Consider the following 9,444-nt stretch of genomic DNA (forward strand, 5'->3'; position numbering starts at 1 on the left):
AATATCAAGTGGCGTTCTATGTTGATCCTACTTTAATTAATTCTCACTCTCGTGACAAATTATAGTCATTTAAAAATAAAAACTGCTTAAAGAAAACTTAAAAGAAACTAGCGCGCGAACTAACTATCGAAACCCTACTAGCTACTAATCACACATCCTAGCAATATTAAATTAGCTAGACATAACTAAAACTAAAACTAAAGACGAAATAAATAAATAAGCGGGAAATAAAAACATAAAGCAAATAAATAAATAAAGCATAAATAAATAAAAACAATAAAGAAAAATAAAAGAAAGAAAGAAAATAAAATAAAAACCTGGATAAAAGCTCCAAGGAATAACGTCGGCACAAAAGAAAATAATATTCAACTTTAGAAAGAATTCCCGCAAAGGCTTAAGAATTCTTTCCAACTAACTATACGAGTTATATTCTCGTTTTACAAGTTAATTGTTACAAAGTTGTGTGTCTAGAAAGTGGAGAAAAGGGACCTATTTATACTAAAATACAAAGCACTACTGTTGAAATCTGCCCGATGTGGGACTAATTTCACAACATGCGTCACCGTCCGATTGAATTTTGAGGGACGGTCATGATGGAAAAGTGGCAGGCGCCACTTTGGTTCCTTGTGGCAGGTGCCACTTTGTTTGTGCTGGCAGGCTTGAATTGCTTTTGAGTGGGCTGCACACGTGTGGCCCAATTGGTTGCACGTGTGTGGCCTTTTTGTCCGGTTTTGCTTCTTTTTGGTCCGTTTTCGCTCCTTTCTTCAACTCGTGCAATTTTTATCTGTTTATTTAAAATATGAGAAATAAGTAACAATTCATAATATAAAACTTCGGAATCAAAATAAAAATAATTAAAATATAATAGTAAATTAACTAAATAAATAGCATATTTTTAGGTGCATCAAGCACACACTTAAAAGTTGTATTATCGGCTAAGGTTATAAGTTCAATGTCATGAAATGAAAGAATATGATTTCTAAAAGTAACAAAAACAAGTGCCAATACGGAGAAGAATACAGAGTGGTAATTCTGGGACTACAAATCATGATCGGTTAAGAGGTGGGAATTAGAATCGGGACGGGAATATAGACAATGTACTTGGTGATGAATGAAGAAGTTCGTGAATTTCGCGGACGAAATTCTTTTATTTGCTCTCTTCAACCTCAACTACGGCTCATGTAAACATATCACTTTCCATTATTAATTTTAATATTAGAATTTTTTATGTTCTTATTATTCATAGATAACTTTCTTAAAGTGTGTAAGTTATTCTCAAAGAGTTTAATTCTTATGTAAAAATTTGTTTGCACCTTTAGCAAATTACATGCAATCATATTAACATTCTTAATGATCTAACTTTTATGATTTTGTTTTGATGTATACAATGTTGTAGATGTGGTGCAAAAAGATGATTTCAAATTTTGTCGCCAAAGTATGACATTGAGTGGAAATTGTCAAAACTCTGCTACATGCTTTACAGTATTCAATGCAAAATATGGAGCAAGCGCCACCACTCACAATTGTAATTGTCAAGATGCTGGTAAAAGCCACACTTGTTCATGCTGTATTAATTGTGATTATACAGATGGTAAAACTCCTTGTTAGAATCTCAAATAGTGCACTATGTTATCAACTTAGTGTGGCGAGAGGTTGAACTTATAATCTCATGGAAGTTGAATTCAAGTTGTACACTGGTCAATAGTACCATTATTATTAATAAGAATTTTCTTTGTCAATGTTTTATAAAAACTTTATTAATATTGTTAAAAATTAATGTAATTTAATAAATAATGTCTTGACGTCCCAATAATTGTGTTGTTATGTTTTGAGTTTTGGTACGATCTTATTATCTTTTTTTATTTTCATTTCAATAAATATATAAATAGTTTAATTGTGAGAAATGTTGGCGGGTGAGATTATTAAACTCTCAACTCTTATCTTTTCAACCCTTTTATCAAATGAAAAAGAAAAAGCAACAAAACCTAAAGAAACTAAAGACTAATGCCTTTATATATTGATTGAAAAGGCATTTGTAAAAATATAAGAAATATCAACAAGATAACAAGTGCAAATCTAAGTTTGTAGGAAATTGATATATTTTTGAACCCCAGACTTTCCACTCAATTTAAAGGTGAAATTATAGTCACTACTCGCTAGGCTAATTGACTAAAAAAAATGTAAATTATAATCTTAAGGTGTGAAGTTCGAATCCTGTCAGGAACAATTGTAAAATCGGCATCAATGCACTTAAATTAATAATAATAAAAAAAATATAAATTATAAATCCTATTGATATCTTAATAATATTTTACTGTAAGTATAAACATTAGTAAGTGGTGTAACAGGCACATGAACCGGTGCATTCGAAAAGTATGAACCTGTTCAGAGACAAATTATTAATAATATAAAATCTTGAACAACTTATGCTTCGATGCAAGCAGGCCATGCATAGTTCAAGATCCCCGTGAACTAATTCATGCACCGGTGCAAGAATGTCTCGGGTTTTTAGAAACCAAGCTATGAACCAGTTCAAATGAGCCACGAATCGGTGCATGAAATCCGGAAGACATGCACTAGTTCATACCATGTATGCATTGGTTAAAAAATGTTGATATTTGAAAAATAAGCTAAGTTCAATGCATTTTTGAAAACCTATTTAGAAAATTATGATTCTAAAATTGTCTTAATCAAATCAATCTATTTTAATCTTATTTTTGACATCATTCAAAACAAACGAGAGTGTATGTGCACGAACAATTAGGTGCATAACTATACTTTTAGAAGTAAATTTTTAATCTATGGTCCTGCACACTAGAACATACATCAGAGTATCCAATCGTTCTATTACACATTGTTATCTTAAACACTGTAACATCCCGACTTTAAATAATAGGAGTATTATTAATTTAAGGTATTGTTTGAATTAAATTAAGTAAGAACAATAGTGGTGAGGCATAATGGCACACATGGAATTAAGATAAAATTGAAAAGGGTAATTGTGGAAGTAAACATAGAAAAGCATGTCTTGATGGATATATATGTGTGGACTTAAGTGGCAAAGCAGATCACTCATCTTCTTTCTCTCTCTCGTTATCAGTAGCTCAACAACAACACACTCCACCAATTGTCTCTTCCTCTCACGCCATGTTCCATTTCACCAAATAAATTCAATTCCTTTGAATGTTCTATGTGCTACTCAATCACCATATGTTCCATTGTTTTCGATTTTAATAATGTTTCAGCCACTGCTCTTCCATTTATTACCTCGCAAACACTGATGTTTGAAGGAAATCAAGTTTAGCTTAAATCCATCTTCAACAACATCTTGAAGCTTATCAATCTTCACTCAATTGCAACATGCAAGTCAAATCAACTCAGGAAACTCTCAAATATATAATTTATGTTACAGCCCTAAGCCCCAAATTCTATTCTTTCAATTCTTTCTTGCATGTACAAGAAATTCATTCAAGATCAAGCTTCTAAATTTCTAAGGAACTAAGGTATAGATATTGGTTCAAATCTCCTTTTCCATTGTTTGAGCTTCAAAACAAAATCGAATCTTTACCACCTCTTGGTCTGGTGTTGTTAAAACTGATTGGTATGATTAGAATAGTAATGCATGAATTCTATGGAATTGTAGTTAAAAATTCGTATGACAGTACAGGTATTAACCGAGTCATAGCGGTTGCTGTGTAGCCCAGATTTGTGTAATTGTTAGAGTTTCGGATTCTACACTTAATTCTCTTCAGTTTGGATATAAATTTGGTATGTTTTGGATTAGAAATGGATTCAGAAAACGCGTTTGAAGTTGGGATATTAATGCTGGAAAGTGCTTACGGGTTTTGGCATGAATTTTGCAGAATAAGCTAAAATGTGAGTTTAAGTTGGGTGAATGATTCCATTACTGATTATGTATGCTTAATTGGCTGAGTAAGAGTTTGGTGTGAAGTTGAAATGCACAAATTAGAAGTTGGAAGTCAGTAGCAGTCTTGTGTAGAAAATCTGTCGCGGGTTGCATATGTGAGTAGCACCATCGGATGGTTCTAAGCGGGCGAGATGGCTCGGTATTGCTAGCAATTTCAGGTGGGTTCCCTTAGAGCCTTAAACTCTAGTTAGTTTTAGCTCCATTAGTTTCCCCAAAATTTATGCATGACAACATTAGTTTAGATATGATAATAGTATCCCCAAATTATGAATTGTGCATGATCACATAAGTTTAGGATCAATTAGTGTATGAGAGGAGCTTAATCCCAAAGCTTCTCTCCATTTTAATCATGTAATATATGTTGCATTATTCATGGCTAGCGAGAAAAGGGATTTGTGGTGAGAAGTCTTGTAAAAATGGTGAAAAACATGAAAACAGAGTACTGAACTGATAATCTCGCTAAGCGACGTACTTCTGGCTAAGCAAGGATATCAGCTCAGAATTCTGCAGAATTTGAAAACAGGAACTGTATTACTCTTTTGATTCCCCAATCTTTCTAGATGATTTTCTGTGAATAATGCAGATATAATCCTTAATTAAAATGTTAATTACACATTAAGTTATGATAATCAGGAAATCAGGACAAGTTAGTTACCCAGGGAGGGAATTCATGGGCAGGATAACAATCAGGATAGTTATGTTAAGGAAGTCAGTCAATCATGGTGGTTACTTATGTACCACGTTATGGGATTCGAGGAATCCAATCATGTTACGATTGTGAGCTTCATGTCGTGTCGATGCGTATAATCATCGACGACGGATATGTCAGGCCTCTGAGATCGGCTCACCTCAGAGTGTCTTAGTTATGTTAAAATGAACAAGATATTTAATATGTGTTACACCTTTATATTATTATGTTTATGAAATCATGTTATGAAATTATGTTAAGACTGACAATCAGGATCAAGGAACTTTTAGTTCATCAGTTGCCCCCGGTGTAAACACCAATAGTAACTGGGTAGTAGGAATCCACTGAGACGAAGTGACTGAAGTAGCAAAGTTTTTCACAAGGAAGGGGGGGTTTGAATTGTGAACCTTTTTAAAATTAAACTTAAGTCACAAAATAAATGGTTAGCAATAAAACTAATTTTGTGCTCAGTGAGATCGTTCTAAGAATGATCTGTGCTGTGTAAAAACAGATGCAGAAAATAAAAGTTTAAGGGAAAGAAGATAAACACAAAGAGTTATCCTGGTTCACCCCTAATCTTTGGGTTACGTCCAGTCCCCACCACCTGTGAGTTTGTCCACTAGAATCACTTAAATGTTACAGATCCAAGACTTACACATTCACCTTGATCTTGACCTAAGATCAACAACTTACCAAAGCTCCTAGAGCTTTGAACTTTCCTAGTCAACTTGACCAATCAACACTCAATCAATAGTCACGTATTGACTTGAGCAATTACAATATAGATGATTTGTTTCTAAGCTTAATTTCAGACTCACTATAAAAGAGAAGCCTAGATGGAATCACTCTAAAGAGGTTTGTACTCAGATTTACAAAAGAGTGACTTAAAAAGGACTTTGAGCTAAAGAGATTGAATGAGATTTATATCACTTGAATTGCTTGAAAACTCTTGCTCTTTCCCTTGGACTTGATTGCCTTTTATAGATGCTTGCTTGAGATTGAAGCTTGGCCTTCAAGTATATCAGTTGGAGAGTAAAATAGAGCTGTTACTCAATGCTCTATATGCAGCAGACAACTTCTGCATAATGTGCAGATTCTCTGTTCAGTCTTGGAACAGTCTTGATTTCCTTTTGACTTTGATCCATAAGATCCAAATATGTGTGAGCTGTTATCAAGTACATATGAGTTGTTTCTTACTTCCTTCCACTGTCATGTATCAGATATAGCCGTTTGGATGCTCAGAAAAGGACTCATGACAGTTGGGAATGGTTTTAAAAAAACTGTGTGCAGGATCAGTCTTGCATCAGTCTTGAAACAGTCTTGAAACAGTCTTGACTGCACCAGCAAATAAGATGAACATTCATCCTTCCTTTCTTGTGGCATGCAGCTGTATAATAGCTCTAGGTGCTGATCAGTAGTAGCCTTAGCTTGAGAATAAAAACCAGCTGGAATAGTACATGAGCATATGAGACAAAAAGTACTTCTATGACATCACATTGAAGAATGTTCCCAAAATGGTCCTTTAGCAAGTACATCACAACTCATACTTAAAAATGTGTTGTTGCATTCTGATTGGTCTAGGATATGTGATCAGATGTTTTCATTGGATGATCAATACCATGAGAGATCAATGCTTGTGATTCATCACATGACTAGGAAAACATATACTTAAATTCCATCACATGTTGTTGATCCCAAAAGAGATTATCTCCTGTAGTGATTTGGTCCATAAGTCCATTGTAAAGTGCTTATTTGTTTTGTTCTTAGTTGACTTGAAAAACCAGAAAGCACTTATTCCAAAACGTGCTTATTGTCAAAACTGCAGTCTGTCTGCTAAGAATGTTCTTAGAATGGTCTTGAAATAGCTTTGCAGGATTTTTACTTTGCAAGTGGTTTGTTAGAATCTATTTAATCTTATGCCACTCAAAAGCACTTGTTAGATAACAAAATGATCAGAATCATTTAAAATATAATTAAAGATGTTTGTAATCTTTAAAACATCAAAAGTGGATTTTGCCTCAACAATCTCCCCCTTTTTGATGATGACAAACTTCTTTAATTTAGATTTTAAAAATGATTTCTGATTTAATCAAATGATAAATGTACTAGTGTTTTTATCAAAAAGCTCCCCCTCAATTTATGCATTCAATTTCAAATTATCAAGATAAAATTGAGCAAGATAAAAAAATCTGAATCATAACATATTCTTAATCATACATACTTCAAGTGAGCATTACAAACCATGTGTTCAACAAGATTAAGATCAAAAGATGATTCAAAACAGATGCTTAAGACTTAGATTACATAATGCTAGAAGTTCTATCCTAAGATTAAAACTTCCTACAATATCTAGTCATCAAAAGTTTTCAAAATTTAAACACAGTACAAAAACAAACACAATACATAAGCAGAAATATTAAAAATCCTAGCATTCTTGAAACAAGCTTCTTCTTCTTTTTCTCCCCCTTTTGTCATCACAAAGAGTGGAGGGACTGCAAAGGTTTTTAAGGAGACACAGTAGGGCTGAAAGCATCAGAGGATGGATCATTCTCTGGCTGAGGGAATTCAGGAATGTGTGGAGGAGGATGAGCTGGAGGATGAGGGATATTGAGAAGAGGACAAACATGATCACAGAGCCAGGTGCGATAGTTTTGTTGTTCAAGCATGATATGCATAAGCAGATTGTTCTGCTGCATCATAGCTTCCAAAATCTTGGTGGTTTCTCTCTTGGTTTTGGAAATGATGACGAATCGTCACACTCTCTAATCCAGGCCTATTTTAGCAACATTGGATGCATTTTAGTAGGTTTTTAGCAATAAATATAAGAGAAATCTAACCATAAGCTTGATTACTTGTTTTGCAAGAAAACAGGAAAAATTGAAGGAAATGGATGTTTTTCACTACGCTGGGGGCGTAGCCCATCACGCGCCGCGTGATGGAGCTCACAGGGAGCCAAGATTTTCACTCTGATCACGCGCGGCGGGACACCTGACCACGCGCGGCGTGAAGCCTTGTTCAAGAAGAAGATTGCTCTCCGACTTGATCACGCGCCGCGTGATACCGTTATCACGCGCGGCGTAGCTGATGGATCTGCAACCACGCGCGGCGTGATAGATCTGACGCGCGGCGTGGTTGCGTTCAGTATATATGGTTTCTGCATAATTCTGTTTTGGGGTTGGAAAATTCTGCAAATTTGATCTACATTCTGGGTTTGGAAACTTCAAGATTGGGATTCAAGACTCCAGAGGATAGCTCCAAGCACATCGATAGCATGGATTCACAAGCCATGACGTTGAAGCTAGGACGCGAACGAAGGGAGATGAGGAGCTAAGCTTCTTTGGAGGTAGGATCTAGGGTAGTCTAGGATGTAGATAGATCAGTTGTAATCTGCTATATGTGTAAGAATCTACTCTGTTCATAGTGTTGATTTAATGCAATTCGATGCTTAATGCTTTATAATCCTTCATTAGTGTTGTAATGATTTCGAGTTAAGTCACGTGCGAGAGTATTGATTTAATTTCTGAACTGAATTGCATTGAGCGCTCGAGTGTTTCCGGTCGAGAGATTGAGACATAGAGTGTAGCGAACGATTGACGCGCATTAATATCATTCGTTGTAGGTAGCTTCCGCCCGAGAGATCGGGGGAGTATCGACAACGAATAGAGTGGATTTTGACAAGAGATTGCGATTCACTAATTTGTCGATCTAGTTGTGAACACTTGAGTAGATTCCTATGATATAGTAGATTGCATGTGGTTTAGCTATAGACTAGGCGATTCCGATGATTCTACCTCGCTTTTCCATTATATCAAAGCACGTTTTCTAACAATTCATCACTCAACTTACCCCCAATTTATGTGTATTTCTTGCATAATGTTTATGAGCACTATTCGACTAGTTTAATCACACAATCCCTGTGGATCGATATTTTTATTACTACGTGGTAATTCGTTCACTTGCGAAAATTATCCATCAAGTTTTTGGCGCCGTTGCCGGGGATTGTGATTGATTCGACAAGGCAATAGTGTTCATATTTTCTGTGTTTTCTTTATTTTTCTGTTTGATATTTTTTCTACCGGAGCGTTCTACTTGTGTGTTTCCTTGTGCATGCGGAGGACAGGTCCCGTTGAGCTACAATTCGATCCCGAAATTGAAAAGACAGCGCGCGCAATTCGGAAGGCAACAAGGGAAGCTCAAGCTTCAAGAGAACAAGCTTTGCTAGGTGGCACACCGGACTGTCAAGGACAGATCTTAGCCATAATGGAAGAAGAGCACGTTCCACCGGTTCCTCAACCACAAAGACGTACTCTTGGTGATTATGGGAGAAGAGACAATGACACGTTGGCAAATCAAGGCTTTCAGCCGGCGAATCCTGTCTCATTCGACATCAAGAACACGGTCCTCTCCGCCCTAAAAGAGAACCCTTATTCAGGATCGGAAGCTCAATGCCCGAACTTACACTTGTCTCACTTCTATGAAGCCTGCGACTATACCGATCCACCGGGGGTGAGCGAATCGGACAAAAGACTGAGGTTATTCAAGCATTCTCTCACCGGCCGTGCTAAAGATTGGTTGGACACGATACCCGCCGGAACGATTGAGACTTGGAGACAGCTGGAGCGGAAGTTCTTAGATCGTTACTTTCCCATTCACAAGTTTCTAGAAAGAAGGGCTGAAATTAGCAACTTCGAGCAAGCGGATGGGGAAACGTATGATGCTTGGGAGAGGTTCAAAGTTTGTCTTAAAAGGTGTCCGAATCACGGTTTCGATGGCCACAATCAGATGCAAATGTTTACCCAAGGTTTGAGGGCTCAAACGCGAATGATAC

This window comes from Trifolium pratense, linkage group LG1 (genome assembly GCF_020283565.1).
Source record: "Trifolium pratense cultivar HEN17-A07 linkage group LG1, ARS_RC_1.1, whole genome shotgun sequence".
Classification (NCBI taxonomy): domain Eukaryota; kingdom Viridiplantae; phylum Streptophyta; class Magnoliopsida; order Fabales; family Fabaceae; genus Trifolium; species Trifolium pratense.